The 27,156-nt window shown below is 36.5% G+C and overlaps 1 long non-coding RNA gene across 1 annotated transcript; it reads right to left on the bottom strand.

Annotated features, from left to right (window-relative positions):
- Positions 1–1,270: 1,270 nt before the first annotated feature.
- On the bottom strand, positions 1,271–14,039 carry LOC141646118 (uncharacterized). The gene is made up of 3 exons (XR_012545354.1): positions 13,845–14,039; positions 13,678–13,745; positions 1,271–1,657 (listed from the first exon to the last, which is right to left on the bottom strand). It is a non-coding gene; the product is annotated as an uncharacterized LOC141646118 (long non-coding RNA).
- Positions 14,040–27,156: the final 13,117 nt, after the last annotated feature.

The following is a 27,156-nucleotide window of genomic DNA, read 5'->3' as shown; positions in this document are numbered from 1 at the left end:
ATTACAAGTGGTATCAGAGCAACCCTGCGACCGTGTGGTGATGGGAGGCAGTTGTTATACGCTCCTGGAGGCAGTTGTTATACGCTCCATTATGATCACCCACCTAGCGGGGGAGGATTCTGGGTTAGCGGTTATGCTCCCAGGCGTAACGAGGACTTGCGTTCTTAAAGTGGGGGGTGATTGTAACACCCCACGGTAATTGAAGAGCTCCAGTGATAGGCTTAAATGACTAGTGCTTAAAGGGATTGAATGTAATACTCATATCAACAAAGTGCACTTTCTTGTATGGTCATCCATGCGAAAGAACTCCAGAGTTAAGCGTGCTTGGCTGGGAGTAGTCTTAGGAAGGGTGATCTCTTGGGAAAGTTCCCGGGATGCGCATGAGTGAGGACAAAATGCGCTATAAAGGACCCGTGTTGATCTGTGGGCCATGTACACAGCCTGGTGAGCTATCATAAGTAACCGCTCCCGACCCGGTTTGGGCCGGGGTGTTACACAAAAAGACAAAATAAACAAAACCAAACAAGAAAATTGTTGCCTCCCCGGCAACGGCGCCAAATTTGATAAGGCTAAAGTCGTATCACCTAAATCAAATTAATCCTATCTCAGTACTAAAAAAATAACTAGTGGCAAGAAAGATATCGAATCCACAGGGAGGCGGTAATATTCAGTTTGTTAATATTTAAAGTGTCTTAAAGTAACCGATTTCTTAGGGGTTTTGTTTTTTTATTTTCTAACAACTATTAGCAAGTGAATTAAAAGGTGTGTAACAATAATATTAAAGAAGTCTAGGATTTTGGTTCACTAGGTCAATTATATGGGGTGTATCTTAATCAATTAGTAGGTCAATCAAACTATCTAAGGTCACAAGATTGATTAATTCTATTATGCCCTTTAGATTAAGTCTAACATGCAATCGCTATAATTAAACACAATCTATCTGATTATCGCAGCCTATATTAATTCTAACCCTGTCGGTTAAAGTATTAATTTGCTACACTAATTATAGACTCAGGCCTTAAATCATATAATTAGAAGAAGAACAATAATCAAACGATAGTTTATACGATATTACTAACAATCAATTAACAACCCCCCTTCTAATCAACCTAGATCCCCATTATCCTAGATGAATTATTTAGCTACTCATAGTAAATTGATTCACAACAATAAAGATAGATGAAAGCATGATTGAAGACATAAAACAATAATAATGAATTAAAAGCATAAACTTGAACAATAAATTATGAAGAACGATTAAATACCTTAATAATTAATGAGGAAAGATTAAAGATCCAAAGTATGCAAGATAACCAAACTTAGAGTATTTTGTCGTGCGAAAGTAAATAAAAGCGTAACCTCATAAACCCTACGAGTTTAGGATATATATTACAAACAAGACGTGTTTTAGGAAAACACGGAAATAAATCTATCCGAGAGGATCCTCGATCGAGCCTCAACATACTCGATCGAGGACAGGTTGCTCGATCGAGCCCTCAAATACTCGATCGAGGAAGCGAGTCTTCAGCTTGATTTCATCTTTAACTTCTCCTTCTATCTTCCAGTCTCCTCGTTTCTCGTGCCATGCCCTGTGTATTCCGCTATGCCATAACCGCAATGCTCATCTTTACTTGATTCACCTCGTAATGCGTCATTTCTGCATTAAAATATAAAGTAGCGGCAGTATCGACATTTTACTATAAAAGGCATATAAATGATATAATAGGCACGAAAACGGTATCAAAATAACATGAAAGAAGTTATAAAATTATATATTAATTAAAATGCGAAACCCAATCGAGGAACTTTCATGCTCGATCAACTGTCATGAGGGCTCGTTCAAGGAACCAAGTATATTAATTAAAATATCAAATGTCGAGAGTTGGGCACTTTGAAAAGTGGTGTCTCGATCGAGTAGGGTGAGGCTCGATCGAGGAACCATCCTGGACCGGGTTCCGCATTTTAGACCGGCTTTTATTTCCTTCTTTTCTCAACTTATTACTTGCTTTCTTGTTTATTCCGTCCCATTGTTCATTCATTCTCTCATTCATACTCATATCATCCATCTCTAAATCTTCATATCATCATCAAATCTTCATTCTACTTTGTGTTAAATTGCTTGCTAGTGGATTAAATCACTCCTTCTTGCTTATTTGTGTATTTCATCGTTCATATTCAACCAAGTAAGTCCTGATTTTTGCTCTCTTTTGGTCCAAAATTTGCCCTTTTATTGTTCAAGTCTTGTGTTTCTTGCCTTGAATCTTCCATTGCTTATATACAATTGTTATTTCCTTGCTTTTTAACCCTATAATTGATTAATTAAAGGCCTAATTTCGAAATTTTGGGAATTAGGGTTCATAAATCCGGGTTGATATTTTGCATTAAATTGGTTAGAAATTGTGTTTATTTGCTTGGAATCTTCACTTTTTGTTATATAATTACAATTCCCTTTCCTTTTACAAGGTTTATATGTGATTTTCGACCTCAAAATCGAATTTTCCGACTCATGTGGTCTAAAAAACGTGAACTGTTTTGGCAATTAAATTGTTTTTACATATATGTCGATTAGTGGACAAGGTAATAAGAGCCACGGGAGAGGCGCGCTCCTGTTCGTCAGCCGGTGGTAGTAGAGACTTCCGAGGAGGAAGATGAAGAGCTTCTACCAATAGACGAGTTTCCTTTTGTTGAATTTCGTGATAAGGAGCAATGGGATAAATATTTGGAATTGATGAATACAAAAACAATGCTTCTAACTAGGTGTGTGGACCGAAAGATTTTGCGTACTATGGGAATTGAGGCGGCCATGTATGATATATTGTTTCAACTTCGGTTGCAAGGTTTATTTATTTTGCATGAACTCTCTTATCGTGCTTTGACACTTGAGTTTCTTAGCTCCTATGTATATCTCCCAAAGGACCAATTGATTCGATATAGATTGTTCAATGTTGAGCGTTCTTTGACGTTTGATGAAATTTCTGAGTACCTAGGCCTAGATAAGCATTCTGATGGGGATTTGTATAATAATGCTGTTGGTTTATCTGCTGTTCGATATTTTCCTTTGTTTACTGGTTTAGCGGATGCAGATGTTAGCTTTATGGCTTTGCTTGATGTGCAACATGTTTGCCTCAGGCTATTTTTGAGGTATTTGAGTTATTTATTATTTGGGAGGCATGACAGGAGTAAGGCTCAGTCCTTAGAAATGTTGACTTTGGCTAGCTATTTGAACCCTTACCAGGAGGAGACCTTCCTATTTAGGCCACCGGCCCTTGTTTGTCAAGCCTTAGACCGCATGACTGGGAAGTATGCGGATTTAGACTGTGGGGCTATTATTACTAGGATTGCACGACGTTTGTGTGATTTTCAGGGTGATGCTCCTTATGAGCCGATGGAGGATCCTGAGCCCTCGTTAGATGACGACTATATGTGTTATGGTATCTCCTACATTGATATTCTTGGTGGTAAAGACCATTACTGGAAGGTGAGGGATCACTTTTACATGTTATTGCCTAATCCTAAATTGCCAGCTATTTCAGCTCTTGAGGAGGATGAGTCTGAGGAGAGACCTGGACCCATTACCTATTTGATTCCGGATGAGCTCTTGGTCACTTTACCTGGTTCCAGCACTACCGCTACCACTGGAGGGCGCCGTAGGCAGCGCCGTAGACCTCCTACCCACTTACCTGGTTCTTACCAGCCTCAGCCTTCTGCTTCTTCTGTTGCCTCTACTTCCCACTATGGTTACCATTTCGATCCAGCTATTGAGAGGGAAGTGAGGATTCACGAGGGGATTAACACTGCCTTGACACAGAGGTGGTTATGGGAGCATATGGATGCTATCACTATTTTCTGGGGGAGGTCAGTATATTGGTACTACCCCGAGCTTTTACACTACACCTGGTGATGATAGTCGTGCTTTCTATCTCTATGGTGTTACTCCTGCGGAATATGAGCAGTTTAGTAGGGAGTATTGTTGGAGTCAGGCCCTGTTCTTTCTGGCTTTTTAGAGTGAATCAATCGAATCGAATCAATGGAGCTGAAATGAATCGAATCGAGCCGAATCGAATCAATGGAGCTGAATCGAATCAATTGAATTGAATGGGCCCAAATGGGAGCTGAGCTGATCAATCGAATCGAATAGAGCTGAGCCGAATCGAATCAATCGAATCGAATAAAGTCAATTGAAATGAACTAAACTGAAATAATCATATTAATATTAATAATATTAGTATTAATAATATTTAATATTATTGTTATTATCAACTATAATAATACTAATATTCATAGTATAATACTATTTATACTAATACTAAAATTTTTAAGAAAAAATTTATAATATTATATATGAATAATCATAAATTATAATAATGAAAAAATAGTAATTTTTTACTAATAATATTCTTAATAACAATAATAAATAATAATGTCAATATTAATAATGATATTAGTAAAAATAGTTGTTTCGAATAAAAACACTCAAGTAAGAGTTGCTCGAATCCTGGTCGGGTCAACGCGTTCCTCTCAGACGATGGCACCTCGAACCTATGCTTGCTCTCTCCGGATGGATCTTTTACGCGTAACAAATAAGGCCTCGAAGGGTTCGCAATAGGTCCTTCTCTGATGCCTTACGGTACTGGTGGATAGTTGAGACCTTGCTTGAAGCTAAGGTTTATGTGCCCTCTCATAGTAGCTCGAGTAGTCTTACTTCTAGAGAGAGGAAGTTGTTGGTGAGAAGTATTTTACCATTCATTGGTCAATAATGAGGTATTTATAGGTTTCTATGTGTACCTCAAATGATGGCTTGGAAAGCATGGTTACCATATTCGCTATGAATACGCCTTACCGATTCGCGATTCGCTTATAGAAAATGTGTTATATGTATTTTCAGTAATCAATTTGATAGAATTCGCTTTTAACGATTCGTGATTCGTAGGGTATCAAGCGAATCCGTAACCATGTTTGCAAGCGTGTTGACTTGTACGACCCCGTATTGGCTAGTGGGTCAAGTCGGTTGAGCGTGTCCCATCAATAATATTAATAATAAATGTTATTAATTTTAATAATAATACCAATAATAATTATAATAACAACAACAACAACAATAATAATAATAATAATAATAATAATAATATTAACATTAATAACATTATTATTCACAACAACAACAACAACAACATTATTATTCATTTTAATAATAATATTCATAATAATAATAGTAATTATAATAAATAAATTATTAATAACATTATTATTAACAATATTATTAAATATAATAATAATATTAATAATAAAGAATAATAATATTAAAAAAAATAGTATTATTGATGACAAAATTAATAATAACTATTAAATTTAAGATGAGTAAAGCTGAAATGAACTGAACTTAATGGAGTGAATCAATCAATCGAATCAATGGAGCTGAGCTGAATCGAATCAATCAATGGAGCCGAATCAATCGAAATGAATCGAATCAATAGAGTCGAATGAAATCGAAATGGGCTGAAAATAAGCCAGAAAGAACAGGGCCTTAGTGTCCTCCACAATAGTGCGTTAACATAATAAATCTCATTAATGGAATATCATCAGATATTTAATTATTTGATCCTCGTCAGTTGATTAACGTAAATCGATAACGGTTGGCTGACTAGAGTTTGACGTTATTGTCGTGAGGCGGCGGTGATCAACTGACTCCTTTCGGTCACACCTAAAGGAACGAACCCCAATAGACAACTAATTAATTGTATGAGATACAATTTATTTAGTCCCTTGATTTGTAGACTAAAAAGTTAGTCGATTATTTTTAGAGAGATTTCGAGTTGCGAACTCGAGGAGCGGCAGTTATTATTTAATTATACGACAATTGAATAATAAGTTTTGGGAGACGGGTTTTAGTTAATTAACTGTTAATTTACTAAAATTGTACTAATTGATTAATGTGATTAATATTAGTACGTAAATAATATGTGTAGTGATACACGTATATTTACGGAGTGAATTGGACGAATTAATTATGGAAGTATTTAAACATGATACGATGTTTAAAATAAAAACTACACGGATTTGTGCGACAAATATAAGAACCAACATGGACCCGTAAATGGTCAAGTGGACCGTGTAAAATAAGAGTAGTGGATGATTACTCACATAATCATTTCACCTTATTTTGTATACTACCATAATTTATCTTATGTAAGATAAAAAACATAAGACAAAATTTGTCCACTCCCTCACTCCACTTCCACCCGCTACTTTCCCTCCTCTTATACTCCATCTATTGTTCACTATTTTACACTACCTCACTTCTTCACTCAAACTTGCATGTGAACAATTCTACAACATCTCTCTAAAATATTATTCATCACTACTAAGTTGTTAGTATACATACATTAATATTTACTAAGAAAGTTAGTAAAATTAAATATTATCAAGGGCTCAATATTAACAAGTTCTAGTTCAATACTTGTTATTATTTTTGGGTAAGTTCTTGGGTGCAACAAGAAGGAGATCTTCTTTTTGAAGATTATTAAGGAGGATCATCCATTTGGAATAAGCTCAAGAACAAGCTAGTAAGGTGAACTAGTTTGTGCCCTTTTTACCACAAATTTAATGTAAGGAAATTGTTTTTCCTTATACTTTCTTTTTATGCTTTCATATTAGCATGCATGTTACATAGATCACCTAAATGATAATTTATGATATAAATTAATTTTATTAGCAAGTCTAATATGGATCTATGATCTTTCAAGTGGTATCAGAGCATAGGCTTATAATTTGCATGTTGATTTTAAGCATTTTAATGAATTATGAGATAATTTATAAAAACTCAAAAATTGTGTTAGAAGAGGTTTTAGCACGAAATTTTTGGGACATGCATACCTACTGATCTCAAAAGGGTTGTGGTATTTTGTGGTGATTTTTGAAGTTATTTTGCTATTTTTAATGATTTTTGGTAGAAAACCGAGTCAAAATGCCGTATTTTAGTTAAAAATTGACTAAAAATAGTTAAACGTTGATTTGGTGCATGGATTTTTTATGGTAGTTCATGCATGTTTTCTAATGATTGTATGCAAAAGTTGAAGGTTGGTTCGAATTTTTTGCATGTTTATTGATTTTATGAGATAAAAGTCGATAAAAGTGAAATTAATTAATCATAATTTCGAAACATTTGATTCTGCCCATGATAAATTTATGTACATTTAAAAATATTATTTAAATGTTAAAAGTGAATTTTAATTTGTATTTTCACCTTGTTTTGATGTTTATTGGTTTTAGTGGTTAAAAACCGATAAATATCGATCTTTTTCTTCATAAAATTTATCCGGAATTTTTGAGCAATTTTTCTGACATTTTGGTATTCTTGGGAGTGTTCCAGAATACTAAAAATTTTTGTTTCAATTTTTTGGGTAATTTTTCAATTATTTTGGATTTTTTACTTAAATATTATGATTTTATCGATTAAATTAGCAAAATATCACCAAATCAAACTAATTATTTTATCATAAAATTAGTTAGGACTAATTTTGAGGTTTAAAACAGTTTGGACAATTAGTTTGGACTTAAATGAGATTTAAGAGTTGATTATTGATTTTTTTTACATGTTAAAAATCGATTAAATCCACAAAAACCGAGATGAATACCAACGAATGATAGATAGGGCGATTTTGGCATCATTTTACAGAATTTTTAAGCATATTTATTTAAGTTGAATGAATGATTGTCATTTATTTAAAGTATTTATCTTGTTGTACCTAGTATGGCCTAGTTTATTTTAATCGTTATTACCCGAAATGAATGGGAATATCGATTTGTTTGTAATTAAATACGATCTCGTATCGTTGGTTTGTAATTAATTAATAGTTTTATTTATTTTATTAATTAATGTATAATAGGAATAGCTATGTAATTCATTTGTAATAGTTATTTTTACCGGCGTTTCCAAAAGACGGATTACATCGAGACGAAGTCTATTTTTGGAAGGTGTTCCAAATCCCACAAGGAAGAGCCACTTTTGGAATGAAGGGGCAAGGGACCAAGGAGTTGGTTTCCGAAATGTAATAGTCTAGTTTTCATTAACTAGGTGGCCATACTAGGATTTTTACATATGCTTACTTGTTTGCTTGTTTTATTTTCGCGCATGCCAAAATCGCCATTCACATGCATTTTATTTTCGCGTTTGTCAATTCACGTCATTTACATTCACCGACTTAGTTCACTTATAGGGAATTTATGACTAAATTGACAAGATCTCTCACATAACTAAAATTGAGATTAGCCTTACCAATTAGTAACACCTATGAATCTCTTGTTCATTAGAGCCACGCTCGCCCAAGCGGGGTGTTCTCTTTTTACCTTGGGTAAGTAGGGTGGTAAACGGTTATCACACGCTAAAATTGGTTGGACTCAACGGGATATAAGACGGTCTTGTGTTCCGGGGCTAGTAGATGGATTTAAGGAAATTCGTCGACCAAGAGTTCTAGAGGTAGAATTAGTCAACGTGACTTACCGAATTTACACAATTATGGGATGTTTCGCCCAAGCGATGCTCATTTTTGTTTAATATTTGGGCCTTGGAATCATTTATATAATTTAGTGGGAGATCATTATATAAATGTGAAAACTTGTTGAACATGTTTTCACAAGTATTTTTTTTTTAAAAACATTGAATGTTAATTTTTCCTATTTTTCGTTCTTTTTCATTAATGTAGTTACTATGACATCGCGCACTTCATCCTCCTTTCATCATCTATTTATTATTATTATACTCGTTTCGTTCTTTCATAGGAAGCGGTTTCTTTGAAAGAATTCGATAGTAATGATTGGTAACATGATTTACTAATTCACCTACATAAGCTTACAACAATTATTGCGATTATTATACAACTTAACATCCATACATATTTAAAAAGGGGTTTTCATGTTGCAAACTCATATTACGAGTTTAAAAAGAAGTCACATTTTATCAACAGAGTCTTGATTTCGGAAGTGACACCTTTGTCATGATGATGACATATTAGTTTTAATTACTCAAGTGTAATTCAAAAGTTTACGAAAAGAGTTTTCAAAAACAAAAATAATACTCCAATATAATACCGTCAAATGGCTCAATTCAATAAAAGCCAAATCGATTGTTTATGCGCTAAAGAATTTAGGCATATGATAACAATTGAACGGTTAGGTAGTCCAATTTCGCAAGAAGTTGAGATTTTGCCACATGTTTCACCCACTTTATAGTAATTCACTCTTACTAAGTGTATAAAATATCACAAATGACATGAAGAGAGGTCTTCATGAGATTCATTTTTGCTTGATTGAAGCAAAGAGGAATGTGAAAGTGAGTGGGAGTTAAGAAGTATCAACCCTAGATGTATGCGATAGAACAAAATTGAAAGAGACATCTACTCAATGGATAGGCTAGTTCCACTATCTTGGTATGAGATAACAAGTACGGGTCATTTCTTTGTAAAGAAGTTTACATGAATTGATAAAACGTAAGACGTCTAGCATAGGACATTTTGTATCGAAATGGTGCTAGAGTAGCAATGATTTTGATGGGGACAAATGTACCTAAATTTGGTTTTAAAAGAATGTAATCATCTATGTTTTTACATATAAGGCATCACTTATGTGATTTAAAACAAAAGGTTGTACCTACTCCTATGATAACTTGGTGGTTGGTTTAGACCACTCAAGTTAGAGGAATTTTACATTCTTCACGAAAACTAAATATTATACTATCTAGTAAATTTTAAAGTCTCTAATCTAGTGAACCCAATTGATCAAACCTCAAGTAAATTCGTTTCAAACGAGTAAACGAAAAGCACATTGAACAACCATTTGATTGTGAGTCTTATGGTATGTATGCATGTATTATGTTTTCTTTTGTAGAGAAGAAACACAATAGTGAGGTGATCGACCATATACAAACGGATGTGTAAGTCCGATAGTTGGTAATATACATACTTGGTTACTTTTACCGTAATGTTAAGTAGATATGAAAACCTCATATCTATTTAATAAGACTTAAAGTAATTTTTGAAACGTGGAATTTTTTCAAAATGAAGTAGTAAACCAATAGCACGTCAAGATCAAGATGTTGATCGGAAGTTTCAAAGTAATGACTTTAAAGATCAAATGGGTAATATGAAGTAATGACCTTGTTAATCACTAAGAAGATTGTGAACCAGTTCACATAATACCTTCTCCTTGGGACACCATAGAGTATGGTGTAGTCAAGTATATAAACCGAACTTTATGAGATATAGTTTGAGGTTTTTCGCAATTTTTGTAAGCTATTTTCTCACTAAAAGTTTAAAACTCGACTATAATAGCCTAAATGACTCCATATGAGATATGGATAGGGAGGGTCACTAACATGTCATTTTTATACATTTGGGACCATAAATGTTTATATTCAGAACCAATTTGTGTATTTATGAGGGTTATCCAAAATTAAACGAGAACAAAGAGTTTGTGGCTCATAATACTGTCTTTCCAGAAAGATTTTCATTTTCTGGAAGACAGTGTGGGAGGAATTTTGAACTTACGGAAGTCCAAGACCCACAAACTGAGTACAATGCAAGAAGATGTTCTTTATTGAGGCTCAGTGGTGAGTACAATGCAAGAAGACGTTCCTTATTGTGGCTCAGTGGTTATAAGGAGATAATTTTGCGATAATATTGCGTTACTTTTCAAAAGTGACGAATCTTAAACCCTCATCAAAGGCTTCTCTATAGTATGAACTTTATGTGATGGCGTGTTGCCATGCAATTCGAATTGATCTCCTTTCACACGATGCGATAAGGAAGGAAACACGAGATGTTTTCGAGACTTGATTTAAGGTGAATACTTTGGTTGGTTACACCTTGATCTTGTCGTAAAGGTTACATAAGATGTTTAAAATTTGGGCTTGTTATAGAGAGTTTGTGACAACCCAAATGCCTTTATCAATTCCTATGGTCTTAGCGATATAGCCTCTCATGAGGATGAGTTTAGGCAAAAGGATAACGAAACTTTCTCCTTCGGAGAAGTTTTGTTGATCTTGTCAATGCCAAGAAGCCTGGCATGCTTGAAAGATCCTTTTGTGATCTATATACGTCAAAGAGTTGGAACTTTGGGTTCAATCATGTAGTCTATCAAAATGGTATTACTCGAGTGTCGAGGTAACATGATGATACATGGAGTTTAGTGGGAGCTAAAGTGAGTTTCTTAGTCTAAATATGTGCTTGACATATTAGTGACTAGAAATGTAGCTAAGGTGATGTTTCTTAGTCTAAATATGTGTTTGACATATTAGTGACTTGAAATATTCTCGGGTGAATATTTGAGAGTAGCATGGCGCATCATAAATATATGGATCTAATGAGATAGATCTCCATGGATATTAGCATTATAGTCAAGAGACTTATGTGATAAGATTTTTGACTCGTTCAAGTTGTTGAACAATAAAATGAATATGACTCATACTTGTATTATATTAATAAATATTCCATTTCATACTTTAACATGCCGGTTAAATAAAATAAATCAAATATAACAAGTGGTAATGGATAATTTACGTTATGTGAAATTTACGGAATAAAATGTGAAATCCAACAAGTGAAGCATACCAAGTCCAATCAAATAAACCACACAAAACCAAATAGTTTAACATAACTAGCCCGACTAATATAACATAACGAATCCAATTAAATAAACACCACAAGCCCAATATATGGATTATGGTGGACCATCCAAAAGCACCCTAGTGAGTCCAATAACTAATCATGTAAAACCCATTAAACTAGTCATGTTAAGTCCAACCAACAAATAACATGTAGCCATCAAATAGAGATGACATAAATATATATATACATACTTGAGACGGTACTATGCCAAAACTAGTAACTAACACCCAACACGGTCTATCTAACGCGATTTAACATGAGACGGAATTTAAATAATACGTATTAACCAACTTGGCGCCACAAGCACCCATTTTGGGACAAAAGTTAAGACGGAGAAATAATTAAATAACGGGATTCCATAATTATAAATCATGAGAGAAAATATATGTAAAGAAACGATATCCTCAAATTGCGCTATGTAAAATACGAGATGAAAATAACGTTTCAAATAAATTAGACTAGCGCCAAAAACAATACAAATCCACGACTCAAGGGCTGACTGGGCAGCCCCTTAACCGACCCCAAAACCAGCCAAATGATAGGTAGTCTACATTATTTCCCTTCAGGAAAATCAATATCCGCCTGCCAAAAGTGAGAGTTAAAATGCATGTGAAGGCAAACAAAACCAAATCCCAAAAAAAACTCCCCTAGCAGTGACACAAGTATACCATTTGTAACCACCGACAAGAAGAGCAGCCAAAACGCAACAATTCCCTCCTGTCCAGCCGTCTTGGGACGGTTTTCTAGGCCAAACCAAGGCGGATTTCACCCAAACAAAAGACCCAATCCAAATATTTACATGTACTTGAGTCAATAGCAAGAAAGTTGGTTCAATTTAGCATAAAGAAACCCGTCAAAACAGCCCGCGAAAACTGCTCGACAAAGTCCATTTTTACGATTTATAAAGTTCTTTTGTGACCGTCTTAAGACGAAATTTTAAGCATGAAAAGGGTGAAATTTCTCACATACCACCAACCCATTACATACTTGGATATAAAAAGGAGGCGGGAATCAACTATTTGGTTCAAATCATCCGTGGGATCGACTCAAAAACAGTCCACAAAAGTCACTCATCATCAACTTATATATATATGGTTTTTCTAGCAAATTCATGAGGTCGTCTTAAGACAAGTTTTTAAGCATGTTACAAGGCCGAATCCATCCAAACAAAAGACCATATTCATTCATGTATATGCACACAAGACGTGAGTAATCAAATTGACTCGAACCAACAACAATTTCAGCTCACAAATCGCGTCCAAAAACACTCAAAACAGTCCCCTGTTTCACTTTTCATTTACCAGTTTTGCGTCCGTCTTAAGACCAGTTTTTAAGCATGTTACAAGGCGGAAATTAACCATACAAAGGACCCATATCATACTTGGATATACAATTGAGACGGAAGTAAGAGAGTTGGCTCGAACCACCAACCAAACATTGACCAAAAACTGTGTATAAGACTGACTCACAGCCCCCTTTTTCACATTTTTGAGCAGCTTCGTTGAGTCATAATGGCGAGCAAGAACAGAGAAATGAGTATTTTGGTTTTATCAAAATGTGGAATTCGTTTACTGGCATCCTTTAGTCATTTAGGCAACTTTCCATGGTAACATATAAAAACACGAGTTCACTTCAGTTGTAAATTGCAAGGGATGGGTATATGACTGTGCTACAAGCTTATTGAACTATATATATCAATCAATCAGAAAAAGAAAATAAACTCAGGCATCTGAAAAGGACAAGTTTTAAGACGGAAATTAACCCGATAATTTCAAGAATTCAAGTGTTCCAATCTCGACCAAACAACACCATTCTACTGAGTAAACACAGTCCAAAGCTAGCACAAATTGTGACGGAATTTCACATATAAAACCCAGGCACTAAAACAATTGTTCCGACACATTCAACCATTAATAAGAGAAAAGCACAAAGGACCCAACTTTATCACACAAGAGTATATAAAACGACCCATAAGACGGAATTTCGACATTTTTGTCGAGTAACCTATCACCGTTACCTTAAACGCTCCTTATTCTTCGAATAAAAGGTCCAAAAGGCACGAGTCTCACTCTGGGTCTTCAAATCCTTCATCAAAGAGCAACAAAACGGGATAAAGAAGCTAAAAGATGACACTTTTATAAGACGGCAAAAAACGAAACCACCACAAAAACGAGACTTTCTTACCTTGAAAGATGAAGGAGGAAGTAAGGAGGAGAATGTTACAAAAATTAAGAGGAATGGTGAAGAAATGAAGACGAAATCTTGGTTTATAGCTTGGCCAAAAATGGTGTCTTGGTCTCGTTTTGAAGCTGCAAAGTGTTAGCTGTTTTTACAGGAATTTTCTAAAAAAGGAAGGGGGGAATTAGAAAGGAAAACGGGTTGGGGATTGGTCAATAAAAAAAGTGAGTGTGAAATAAATGTTAATTTAGTGAGTGGTAATAAAGGTAGGTAGATATGTGTTGTTGATACGGGATTGGTTGAGATTAGATTAGCCTCACATGTGAAAACGTGACGGTCTTTAGCTAGACGGAAATTTGTCTTTAACATACTATAATTTAAGACGGAAGTTTACTATTATTAATATTATTATTATTGTCGCTATTAATATTATCCGACTAAAATACGTACTTTTATATAAATCAAGCTTTAAAATTATAGCTTTAATAGAAATTATGTTTAAAATGAATTAATTAAATTAAATAATTTAAAAATATAAAATAAAGTAATTAAACGGTTAAATAAATTATAAACGTCAAAATGAGAATTTTGCGGGTGTTACAAAAATGATCTCTTGTGCTTCCACTGCAAGATCTATTAAATATGCTAAAAGCTTCTCTCGTCGGGACATATCATGTTGAGAATATGAGAAGTCGTTACAAATCATTTTCTAGTGAGTGTCACTAGATTATTATCAAGAGCATCCTTGAGTACTTGAGAAGCACTGAGGATTTACTCTTGTTGAATGGAGGAATTAATGAATTTCGTGTAAAAGGTTATACGGTTACATTCCTATGCTTATAAGATGTTATGAGTCTCGTTAAGGAATGGTTAGCATGTAAGAGTGTTATGTGCATAAAGAATAATATGTATAAGAAGTTATACATATATGTATAAGAAGTTATACATGTATAAAGCAAATATGTATGAGAATCATACATAAAAGATGTCATATGAAGGATGTGTATGTATAAGTGTTATACGTACAAATCATGAACGGAAAGCTAAGTACATTACAGCATCCGATGTTGTAAGAGAGATAGTTGATAACCGGAATTTAATGGAACTAGAGTAGTTCCGTTAGCCGAATATCGTCTCCCGAGAGACTGTGAAAACAGTGGGAGTGTTTGACTGGCTTTAGAACCAGAGTTTAAAACCTTGTTTAGACGTGTACTTAGAAATGCTCTATGTGATGAAAAGATTGCATAGAACAAAGGAAAATAGCAATGGAAATTAGAGTGATGCAACTGTTGCTTATCCTCTAACCAAAGCCGTAGACATGATGGTTATATCATCTCAATGTGAATTGAGGAGTATACCTTAATTGCTAAAGATCGTTATGTAAATATTGGATAGAGTATTGATATTTATATAAGTGATGATCGCATTCATTGTTCGAGTTTCTTTAAGAACTCAATTGTTCAGTTTGACTGAAAACATTGAATACCTTGTTTATCTGAATAAGTTGTGGAGACAATGTTGAACACTATTCAAGTGAATAAGATGAACATTGTATTTTGTCCCTAGTCACTTAATGAGGTGACGTCTCGGAGTGACTAGATTGTAAGTCGATTGATGGTTGTTCAACACCATAAGGTCATAATTGATGACTGGTCGATTACATAGGCAGAGTGTGTGACACTTTGCCGGACAGTGACCATTTAGAGAGTCCCTAAGTTCTATTATAGACGCCTGGTCATGGCGGGGATCTCTAAGATGTTCTAATGAGTCGATTCTTTTGACTGGAGACTATTATCTGAGCAAGTGCAGTTTCCGAGTGACTTTGGTTTTTGTCCTAGGTCGTGCCGTGAAAGGAGGCCAAAAGGGCATTTACTAGGTCATGGTGAGTTTTATTGTGCAATAGGATAGATAGGGCATACAGGGAATTGTCCACCCACGTTGGGTAACTATATCTCAAGGCCACTCGAGGAGTTAATGACTACAAATGCGTGGCCACGCTCGGAAGTAATCTGTGAGAGATTTTTCCGGTCAGGTAGTCACACTTCCGATCGAGAAAACCACTCGCGATGTGTTCGTGTGCAAGTGCGACCTGAAAGACACCTTGCATTGAGTGGGAGATTAAAACGGACAAGAGAATTGGTAGCGCACACCTTGTGTCGGACAAGTGGGAGATTGTTGGAGTTAGTGTCCTCCACAATAGTGTGTTAACATAATAAATCTCATTAATGGAATATCATCAGATATTTAATTATTTGATCCTCGTCAGTTGATTAACGTAAATCGATAACGGTTGGCTGACTAGAGTTTGACGTTATTGTCGTGAGACGGTGGTGATCAACTGACCCCTTTTGGTCACACCTAAAGGAACGAACCCCAATAGACAACTAATTAATTGTATGAGATACAATTTATTTAGTCCCTTGATTTGTTGACTAAAAAGTTAGTCGATTATTTTTAGAGAGATTTCGAGTTGCGAACTCGAGGAGCGGCAGTTATTATTTAATTATGCGATAATTGAATAATAAGTTTTGGGAGACGGGTTTTAGTTAATTAACTGTTAATTTACTAAAATTGTACTAATTGATTAATATGATTAATATTAGTACGTAAATAATATGTGTAGTGGTACACGTATATTTACGGAGTGAATTGGACGAATTAATTATGGAAGTATTTAAACATGATACGATGTTTAAAATAAAAACTACACGGATTTGTGCGACAAATATAAGAACCAACATGGACCCGTAAATGGTCAAGTGGACCATGTAAAATAAGAGTAGTGGATGATTACTCACATAATCATTTCACCTTATTTTGTATACTACCATAATTTATCTTATGTAAGAGTTTTCATGTGATGTAAGATAAAAAACATAAGACAAAATTTGTCCACTCCCTCACTCCACTTCCACCCGCCACTTTCCCTCCTCTTATACTCCATCTATTGCACACTATTTTACACTACCTCACTTCTTCACTCAAACTTGCATGTGAACAATTCTACAACATCTCTCTAAAATATTATTCATCACTACTAAGTTGTTAGTATACATACATTAATATTTACTAAGAAAGTTAGTAAAATTAAAATATTATCAAGGGTTCAATATTAACAAGTTCTAGTTCAATACTTGTTATTATTTTTGGGTAAGTTCTTGGGTGCAACAAGAAGGAGATCTTATTTTTGAAGATTATTAAGGAGGATCATCCATTTGGATTAAGCTCAAGAACAAGCTAGTAAGGTGAACTAGTTTGTGCCCTTTTTACCACAAATTCAATGTAAGGAAATTGTTTTTCCTTATACTTTCTTTTTATGCTTTCATATTAGCATGCATGTTACATAGATCACCTAAATGACAATTTATGAGATAAATTAATTTTATTAGAGAGTCTAATATGGATCTATGATCTTTAAAGTATGGTGCGCTGGGTCGACCATTCTACACTCCTATTCGGCCTCACTAGCCTTCCAGTGTGTTTCCTGAGGATATTGGGGTCCCTCTTTCTCAGAGACGGCCATTTAGCCAGTTTGCAGCTTCTACTTCTGCTGCAGCAGCCGGTCGTACTAGAGGTGGTCGTGGTCGACGAGGTGGCCGTGTTCCTGGTCCTGAGTTGGATGCTATGTTCGCAGAGATTGATGGGTACAATGAGGCCACCCATGGTGGCAATGATGATGGAGGAGCGCAGTAGTGACAGCTGGTCACTACATTCCTCACTTTCCAGCTGGTTTGGGGGAGCTTTTGCTACACAGCTGGTACTATCTTTCCTTGTATTTATTTTATTGTATTTCTTATTTCCCTCTTCCCTTTGTTAGTAGTGTCCTTTAGGTTGCTGGATTTTTGTGTGATTGATATGCTATAGGCGTCACAATGAGGACACTGTGACATTTAGGTTTGGGGGAGAGTATTTATTTCTGTTGTGTGATTTACTTTCAGTTGTGTGTTTTATTTATGTTGTGTGTTTAAAATTTAAAAACCATAAAATTTGAAAAATTTATAAAATACAAAAACAGGCAGTATCAACATTTTACTATAAAAGGCATATAAATGATATATTAGGCACGAAAACGGTATCAAAACAACATGAAAGGAGTTATAAAAGTGTATATAAATGTGATACATCAACGTCTCCCTCACACAACCATAATATTCGACGCCTCACCAAACACCACAGTCCAACCAATAGCACAACAATGACCTGTCACTCGACAACGACAACCGCTATATAACAAGCCAGTAGTGCTAGGAGTACACGGTCAAAAAGGGAACACAAAAATACGATGACGATGCAATGACAAGAACTTGACCAGAAATCGCTACAACTACATGGCTCAACAACCACCCAACTCGTTGCAAAGTTTCACACTTTAACTTCGTCCACAAAATATGCACGGTCTCAACGACGACTCGCCGAAACCGTACAAAACAGGGTACCCTTTGTTGCCTCTTAGTCCAGCCCCATGACCCATGTCACCCTTAAAACTACCTTACAACACCGTGTATGCCACCTAAGACGGATCAAATGTAACTGTTATAATACCCATTAAGTAAAACGGTAAAACCCGACACTAATTTTGACTTCAAACGAACTAAAACTCAAGATTATATTAAAATAAAACAAGTGATTACTTTTATTCAAGTAACGGTGTTGACGGAATAAACGGGTGAAAAGAAACACGGGAATGTTAGTGATGATTGAAAATGTAGGACCCCGCCTCCTCTTCTTTCTTTGCATGATGATAGAGTTGTAAGGGTTATTAAATTCTTCTCCCCTTAAAAAGGACTTTGTCCCCGAAGTTCGCACAAAATACTCAACTACTCAAAACTGACATAATACATGCCATTATAATACTATCTTCACTACTACACTCTTATTTCCTTACTCAAGTAGTATAACCAACATCTCATATAAAAAAACAACATTATTAAAAAGACACAAAATATGTTATAAAATAACTGTAATACCCGCCTTATTAGGGATCCGTTGACCGACCCTTGACCTAGTAGAACCTTTGGTAGGGGATAAAGAGGGAGTCATATTGTATTAGAGACTATGAACTCGAAGAGTCACTCGGCCAAGTATTGGTGGCACTCGACCGAGTGCAGCGTACTCGGTCGAGTATGTTCAGTACTCGACCGAGTGTCCTAACGTCAGCGCGTTATAATATAACGCGAAAGTAACGACTTAAATAATTTCGTAAAACATTTCACTAATTTCAAAAACCTAAACTCGGACCCTTATCTCTATTCCTTCATCTTCCTACCTCCTTGACCCTCACCATAAACCTCGATTCGGGAAGAGCGTGACATGGGCGCGGCTCGCGGGTTAGACCTCTCTCATCGTCGGATTCTAGATGTCCTTGCGGTAAGTTTGTGAATACTGATTATTTAGTCTTTGGATTTGATTAGCTAGTGATAAGGTATAATCGATGGTTGTAGGCGACAATGACAATTCTTTCTATCTGTGAACGTGGTGGTTGCTATTGCTATGGAATCGCTAAAGGCAGGGTTTCCCTACTCAGTCCTTCCATATGATTAATTATGAGCAATGTGGTGATTATGTGATTGACAGTGATATATTATCATGGTTATTTTGTTGGCATTGTATAATTATTGGTATTGCTAGAATGATTGTGAAACCATTGTCGCGACATGTCTTCACCCCCATGTTGCCCCGTATGTCTCCCGTCACAATAGGAATGTTCACATTAATGATCTGGATTCACTCGTTGTGATGAGCGGGGCTTTAGGTGGCTCGGCTGCGGCCTACCACTGGCGGAGTGGGTTACCTATTACGATGGGTAACCTGACAGAACTACTCACTGCGGGGAGTAGTCAAGTCCGGGCCGTTGTTCGGACAATTGTGTTGGAGTGGTGGTTGATGACTGTTTCAGGATTTGCTTGTTTGGATGGATTGTTTACTTTAATGTATTATTGTTTGTATAGTTGACTGACCATGTGTATGTATGTGTGTCTTGTCTTTCTCCTTGTTTTGTGTTTGCGTTAATCCATTTGATATTGCCGGAAAATGGTGAGAAGATAGTCTTATGAGGTGTGTTGATAATTGGATGCTTAGATGGCGTTCATGAAGGGAACGAGTTGCCGTTGTAATCACCTTGTTCAGACAGTTCACTTTAGTTCTTTTGTACCTTTCGCTGTAAACAGTTTATAGAGTTTATTTATAATAAAGCTTTAATTGTTCTTTTATTGCGTATTTGATATATTTTACCTCGGGCAACCAAGATTGTGACGTCCTTATTTACTAGGGAAGGTCTTGTTAAGGCTCCTTGGTAAATGGGGGTGTTACAAAGTTGTATCAGAGCGACGATTATGGAACCTGAAACCAATGATTCTAATGAACATAGGGTGTCAAATAAAATGAACCTGGTGTATGTGTGTTGGGAGCCCTTCTATGTTGGTTTTGGGTGAGAAGGTGCCCTTATCTCAAGATCCTGGCCCTAACATGCTTAAGCCAGTAACCCCGTGGTGGATAAAAGTGTAAGGATATGTGTATGTCTCTGTGTGATGTGTGGTCCTTCTCAGTAGTCTTATTGGTATCTTGGCATGGAAATTGGTACAGGTATGATATAAGGAAAGGTATGTGAATGAGCATGTGGATGAGCTTGTGTAGTTTGAGTTTTAGCTTTATACATGATTGGTTATGCCACAAGTGTAGCTGGTAAGTGTTAATGGAGTGATATGTGGGTGTGTTTATACTATGTGTGAATTATCAAGCGGTATTGTTTCATAGTAAACGGGTTAGTAATTACATGTATATGACATTGTTGTTAGTTCGTTCAGGTTGAATCGTATTGCACGTGAATGACATGGTAGTGGAATGCGTAGATCGTTTTGGGATATCCCAGTTAATGCGCAGACTATGTGTGTAATTGTTATGGTGAGTAGCGTATGGTGGAAATAGGACCTAAGTATGACGAGTTTTGAATACATTTTAGACTACGAACAGCGTTTCTCGTGCTTACAGGAACGACGATGCTAGTATAGAACAATTTCGTTTGAATCATTGCGGGTACTCGACCGAGTACATAGGGTACTCGACCGAGTACGCCTTAATCGATCGAGTGCTTAAAAATCAGAAGCTACTTGTGGATGTGGGGATTTGATCGCAATCCACGGGTATCTACACTACTGTAATCTGATGGTTTTGAGTACTCGACCGAGTACACATATAAAATCGACCAAGTACAACAGATACTCGACTGAGTACCCCAATTTTTCCGGTTCATCGAGTCAATTTCCGAAAACCCTATTAACATATTTCACTTACAATTTTCGACATATCCTCTTTGATATTCACTCAAACTCTCTCAAATTATCTCTCACAACAAAACTTTGGTGATTTTGTGTCCATTGCTTCTTTAATCCACTACTTTGTTCATCTTTGCAAGCAATCTACTTCCATTTCAAGATAAAGTGTTTTAATCCTCCTATTTCATAAATTAGAGGTGTAGTATTTGATAGAAATCTGAAATTTTTGATTTTTGACCATAGAATCATATGTTTATGGATATTAATTTAGTAATACTTGTTTTAAATGATGGTTTGAATTTAGAAAAGTTGGTGTTAAGCCCCAAAATCGCCTAAGAATGCTTTGAAAATTTTTAGGGTTTGCCCCAAAGTTTTGATTTTGCCACTTAAATTTATCTTAAGATGCTTATATGAGTTTAATTGATGCTATTACTACACCATTCAGTGTCCGTTTTACATATTTTGATCGAAAATTCCGTTTTGAACTTCATCTTATAAAAGAGCAAAATCTGAAATTTTTCTTTGAAACTCATGTGAAATCCGGCAATTCTTGTTAAACTTGAGCACTTTCAGTATGCCTAGAACTCAGAGACCACCTAGCAAGAGGACCCAAGAAGCTACCGTCGCGGCCGAACAAGGCCAAGGGAGCCAGGGACCCAAAGTTCCTCCAGTGGATGAGTATCCTACGGTAATATTTGCTGATTTTGACCAACATGACGCTTTTGTTGCCTCGATGTGCGGACACATGTATATTGAGGAGTTGGAGATTGAGGTGGATGTACGACACATGTTTGATTTTGGGTTTGGAGGGGTTGTATCGGCTCCGTAAGCATTTTATGCTTTCTGACCCTAGAGTTTATGAGTTCTTACAAGTATGATGTTGGTAGTAAATTGATAAACTTCCATTTGATGAAATCTAGTTTTGAGTTAACCCTTGACCAGTTTGCTAATCACTTGAGGTTGAAAAGTGATAATGAGGAGTACTTGAGGGATGTGGCGACCGAGAGTGGGGCTTGTAACTACCTTCCTTTGATTACGGATCAAACTGCACCTAGCTCGATTGCTATGATGATTAATGATGATTACATCATGTGTCTCTCCTTATCTTTCTAAGGATGATGACTTGTTTACTGTATGGGAGTGATGCGAGTAAGCTGAACTGACATGAAGTGATGCTTTTGATGTCTTATCTTAACCCTATGTGGGGAGAGCGCTTTTACTACAGTGCCCCCGCTATAGTGTGTGCCCATTTAGCCTTCATGGCTCAGTCTAAAACCGGTCACCTTAGTTGCGGTGCCATAGTGACCCATTTGGCCCAGCGACTGACCACTATTGAGGCCTCTCCTGATTTCCCGGCTTTTTTGAGAAGGTGCCTACCATAGACAAGGGTTATTTGTTACACACTAAGTGGTTGAGGGAATTAGATGACGCGACTTTGGCTTAGAGTGTGATAGGATCTACATGGATGAGGTTACCCGATGCGGATAACCTTCCTGTGACTGACTATTTAGGGGAGGCTGGCCCATAGAGTGATGAGGCCAACCTTCCACCCCAGACCTACCTTATCTCGAGTGAGATTCTGGAAGAGATGCATGAGCCAATGTTGGCTCCTAGTACGTGATAAGGCTAAAGTCGTGTCACCAATATCAAAATAAATCTATCTCAGTTACTAACAAAATAGCTAGCGGTAAGACAGGTATCGAATCCACAGGGAGGCGGTAATAATCAGTTTGCTAATATTTAGATCGTCTGAACGTAACCGTTTCTTGGGGGTTTTGGTTTGTTTGTTATCTATCAACTAATAACGAGTAAATAAAAGGTTTATAACAATAATATTAAAGGTCTAGGATTTCCGGTTCACTAGGTCAATTATATGGGGTCTCTTAATCAATTGCTAGGTCAATCAAGTTATCTAATGTCATAAGATTGATTAATTCTGTTTATTAGATCAATTCTAACATGCAATCGCTATAATTAGACACAATCTATTTGAGTATCGCAGCCTATATTAATTGTAACCCTGTCGGTGAAAGTATTAATTCGCTACACTAGTTAACAATTCAGGCCTAAATTAATTAACTAGAAGAAGAACGATAATCAAACGATAACTTATGCAATATTACTAGCAATCAATTAATATTCCCCTTTCTAATTTACCTAGATCCCCTTCATCCTAGATGAGGAATTTAGCTACTCATAACGAATCTAACAACAACAATAATAATAATTGAAAGCATGATTAACGATATAAAATAACAACAACTAATTAAGAGCATAAAAGCTAGAATGAATAATTAACGAAGAATGATTAATACCGTAGCAATCAACAAGGAAAGATTAAGAGCGAAGTACGAAAGCTAAAGAGAGTTTTCAGCCGTCCTAAGTAAAAATAAAGTGTAACCTAATAATAATCTACGAGTTTCTAATTTATATTACAAAATAAGTGTTTTAGGAAAACACGGAAATTAATCCGTCAGAAAGGATCCTCGATCGAGCCTAGCAGCACTCGATCGAGGACGATTACTCGATCGAGACTTAATGGACTCGATCGAGGAACCAGCTTCACAGGCTTGTTCTCGTCTTTCTTCACTTCTAATCTTCAAGTCACCTCGTTCCTCGTGCCATGCTTTGTGTATTCCACTATGCCATATCCGCAATGCTCATCTTAACTCAATTATCCTCGTAATGCGTCATTTCTGCATTAAAACATAAAATAGCGGCAGTATCGACAATTCACTATAAAAGGCATACAAATGACATAAAAGGCACGGAAACGGTATATAAAACATCATGAAAGGAGTTATAAAAGTGTATATGAAAGTGATACATCAAACTCCCCCAAACCAAACCTTTGCTTGTCCTCAAGCAAAGCAATCAAACCATACAAAAGACTAACATACAAATGGTGAATAAATAACTCAGAGCAAATGTCTAGGCACATACAAATCCCAGCTATCCATATCTATAACAAAGTAATGACCAAAAATTGTGCCATTAAAACAAATTCAAAGGCACGGGTGAAAGATTAACGCAGCTCTACTCAAGATGTGACATGATACCGAGACTCAACCAAATACTTTTCAACCTTGCAATACAATTCTGTTGGATTCTCGCGGTTTCACTCATGCACTCATAAGGGGTGAGATATATGTAAGATAGAAAGAATAAAGACACTCACTCAACTTATGAAACATGCATGCAATCTAATGTGATAGTAATTTCTCCAACTAGTGCGCACTCACAACATAGATAAAGTACATGTATCAAGGACAAAATGGTGGTAAAGAGGCATGGGTATAGAAGTGGCTTGTGCAAAAGCACGTATGGATATGTGAGGCTAAGACGGTAGTCGCAGCGCTAAACCAATAACCATATCTAATAATAAACAATACAACCATCCAACTAGAGAAATCATCTCAACTTTGACAACATATGAGAGAATGAAAAGACTCTCCAAAAGTGCATTAGACTCTAGTATTTACCACTTATGATCTCCTAACAAAACTTGATGAAGCAATTCTCTTTTTTTTTTCCTTCTCTTTTTTTCTTCTTTTCTCTTCTTTTTTTTTTTCTTTTTCAGAATTTTCGAAATTTTTCTTTTTTTTTTCTTTTCTTGTTTTTCTTTGCTTCATAATACTCTTCTTTTTCAACATAGGAGATCAACACAATTGCTAAAAAAATAATAGCTACTACCCACATGACATAAAAGTCCCAACCTAACCAAAGTAGCTATAACAACATAAGACTCAAGCAACTGCGACTGTCCCGAAAAGGTAGGCAAATTCTGGAATGTAGCTAAGAAATAGGGTATGAAATGGCTACATGGTTCAAACGGGCTAACAAAACTGGGTAATGTATGGCATATTTGAACAATAAGAACCGCCTTTCCTCATGTACTCAATCATATGAATGCGCAAAAAGCTAAGAAACTAATGTCACACTTATGCAGTTTGATATTACATATTCCACAAAGAGACCACACTCTTTAGCCTAAATAACAAATGAGACCGGTTTATTAATGTTCCCGGCCTAGGAAGCTCTAAAGACCTCAGAAATTTAAGTGGTTTACCAACAAAATATAGTCAAATTTACTCGGCATAAGGCATATTGCGACGGTCAAGACTTGAGTAAAGAGCTTTGTTTATCATAGCTAACATGTCAAAATAATGTACATGCATAACTTAATGGGATTCAAATGCAAAGACAAAGCAAATTATCATCACTGCTAAACAATTCACCAAGACTTGACTCAAAATAAATAAAAACATGTTTTTGTATTTTATAATTTTTTTTCAATTTTTATGGTTTTTTTTTCACACACAACAATAAATAAACACACAACAGAAATAAATACTCTCCCCCAAACCTAAATGTCATAGTGTCCTCATTGTGACGCCTACAGCATAACAATCACACAGAAAATCCAGCAACCTAAAGGACACTACTAACAAAGGGAAGAGGGGAAAATAAGAAATACAATAAAAAAATAAAAACAAAGAAAGATAGTACCAGCTGTTTAGCAAAAGCTCCCCCAAACCAGCTGGAAAGTGAGGGATGTAGTGACCAGCTGTCACTACTGCGCACCATCATCATCATCATCAAGGTTGGCCTCATCAAAGCCATCAATCTCCGTGTACATAGCTAACAACTCGGGATCATGAACATGGGCTCCACGGCCTCTAGCACGGTCGGCTCGTCTACCACGGCCTCTAGTACGGCCACCTCCAGGAATAGCTGCTGCAGCAGAAGTAGAAGCTGCAAACTGGCCAAAAGGCCCTCTCTGTGAAACAGGAACACCAACATCCTCTGGGAAAATACTAGTAGGCTGGTGGGGACGCACAGGAGTGTAAAAGGGACGACCTAGAGCGCCATACTCTGTACTAATCTGCCCAAACTCAGCAGGGGTCACACCGTAAAGGTGGAAAACACGACTGTCGTCACCAGGTGTGGTGTAGTAGCTCGGAGAAGTACCCGTGTATTGCCCCCCCCCCCCAAGAAGAGTAATGTGACCTCCATCTGCTCCCACAAACGCCGCTCAGTCAAAGCGGTGTTAATACCCTGATGTACCCTCACCTCTTTCTCAATGACTGGGTCAAAGTGGTAACCAAAGGAGGGAAAGGATGTAGGAGGAGGAGGAGGAGGACGGGGCTAGTAAGAACCAGACAAGTGAGTGGCAGGCTGACGACGTATCCGACGCCCACCAGTAGTAGCAGTAGTACTAGAACCAAGAAAAGTAACCAGAAGCTCATCTGGAATCAGATAGGTGATAGGGGCAAGTCTCAAAGTAGTTGTACTCTCCTCAAGAGGCGGAATAGCTGACAAACGATCATTAGGCAAAAGCATATAAGACTGACCACGCACTCTCCAATAGTGATCACTCCCACCCCGAATGTCAAGGTAGGAAATGTCATAGTGTAGGTGGTCATCATCTACCAACGGCTCATGGTCATGCATTGGCTCATAGGGGTCATTCCCTTCAAAATCACACAAGACTCTAGCAATTCTATTAATAATGGCACCGCAATCTAAATCAGAATATCACCCAGTCATGCGGTCAAGGGCCTGGCAAACGAGTGCAGGGGGAGAAAACTGAAAAGTAGCTTCCTGAAACGGGTTCAGGTAGCTAGCCAATATCAAGACCTCCAAAGAAGAGGCCTTGCTCCTATCATGTCTCCCATATAACAGATAACTTTGATACCGCAAGAAAAGCCTAAGACGAACATGCTAAACATCTAGTAAAGACATACTACTCACGTCTGCGTCCGCAAAACCCGTAAACAATGGAAAGTATCGAACCGCAGACAACCCAGCACCATTATACAAATCACCAGTGGTATGCTTATCAATGCTCAATATCTCAGAAAGACGGTCAAAAGTCAAGGACCGTTCCTCATTAAGCAGCCTAAAACGGATTAAATGATCCGCTAGGAAGTAGGCATAAGAACTCAAAAACTCAAGAGTTAAGGCACGATATGATAGTTCGTGCAAAAGAAAGAGACCCTGCAACCAAATCTCGATAAACATACCAAGCATAATCTCATCAATCT

Source organism: Silene latifolia, chromosome 3, assembly GCF_048544455.1.
Source record: "Silene latifolia isolate original U9 population chromosome 3, ASM4854445v1, whole genome shotgun sequence".
In the NCBI taxonomy this organism is placed as follows: Eukaryota; Viridiplantae; Streptophyta; class Magnoliopsida; order Caryophyllales; family Caryophyllaceae; genus Silene; species Silene latifolia.
Note: the sequence above shows the minus strand (reverse complement) of the source record. Positions and strands in the feature narration are given on the sequence as shown.